The sequence below is a fragment of the Synchiropus splendidus genome, chromosome 10, assembly GCF_027744825.2.
Source record: "Synchiropus splendidus isolate RoL2022-P1 chromosome 10, RoL_Sspl_1.0, whole genome shotgun sequence".
NCBI lineage: Eukaryota > Metazoa > Chordata > Actinopteri > Syngnathiformes > Callionymidae > Synchiropus > Synchiropus splendidus.
In genome coordinates, this window is record NC_071343.1 from 18,714,977 (window position 1) to 18,715,850 (window position 874).

The following is an 874-nucleotide window of genomic DNA, read 5'->3' on the forward strand; positions in this document are numbered from 1 at the left end:
CTTGTCTGAATATTGCGGTAATGGTCATCGGAAAACCAAACTTAATAAGAATTAAAACAACAACACATTGCCAACAATTTACATTTGATAAATTAAATGGGTAAAAACAAAAAAAGAACAAGTCGACCTTATGTTGATTTGCTTGTCAGAGGAACAAATTCATTTATAGTTTAAGAAAGGAAACATGTTTTCTGAATCTTCATGGAAACATTGCTGAACATGAAGAAACTGTCTCATGAGGCTTCAACAGTATTTGGTCCATATAATGTCATTTGGAATCGCTGTGTCTTCCACAAATCCTGATGGTTGTCAAGACTTTAGAGTCCCTGGTGACACGTGTCTGATGTCGACAGGTTTAATTCAGTTCATTCAGTCATTAAATATTTCCTCAGTAAACAGGAACTGTCCTTTGTTTGAGACTCACTTGGGTTCAAACCAGCAGCTTTGTCATTTCCCCGACCCAGGTAGGAAAAGTGGAATTAGGGGGCACTCGGATTTGAACCAAGGACCTCTTGATCTGCAGTCAAATGCTCTACCCCTGAGCTATACCCCCACTGCAATTCAAGTACTGAGTACTGCCAGTGATGGGTGGATGAGGTTTCATGAAGCAGCAGCCTGGTGCTGTGTGCTTCATAATGTTTGGCTTCGAAGTTAAATGACGTCTCATATAATGTCTAAACCAAGAGCGCCATCTAGAGCTTCTGAAAATGATAACACTGTTTCATCAACCCTGCAATACTGACTCATGACACCTCATCGACCCATTACTAGTTGACACGAAACACGACATGGTCACAATACGTGCAATATCGTAACAACTTCTTCCAACTCATGGGGCAAGGGGTCAAAAATGGCGGGAGGCAGAGTTGGAATC

The 874-nt window shown here is 41.1% G+C and overlaps 1 non-coding gene across 1 annotated transcript; it reads right to left on the bottom strand.

The window, feature by feature from the left end:
* Positions 1–481: 481 nt before the first annotated feature.
* On the bottom strand, positions 482–553 carry trnac-gca (transfer RNA cysteine (anticodon GCA)). Its single transcript has one exon. It is a non-coding gene; the product is annotated as a tRNA-Cys (tRNA).
* Between the last annotated feature and the right edge of the window lie 321 nt (positions 554–874).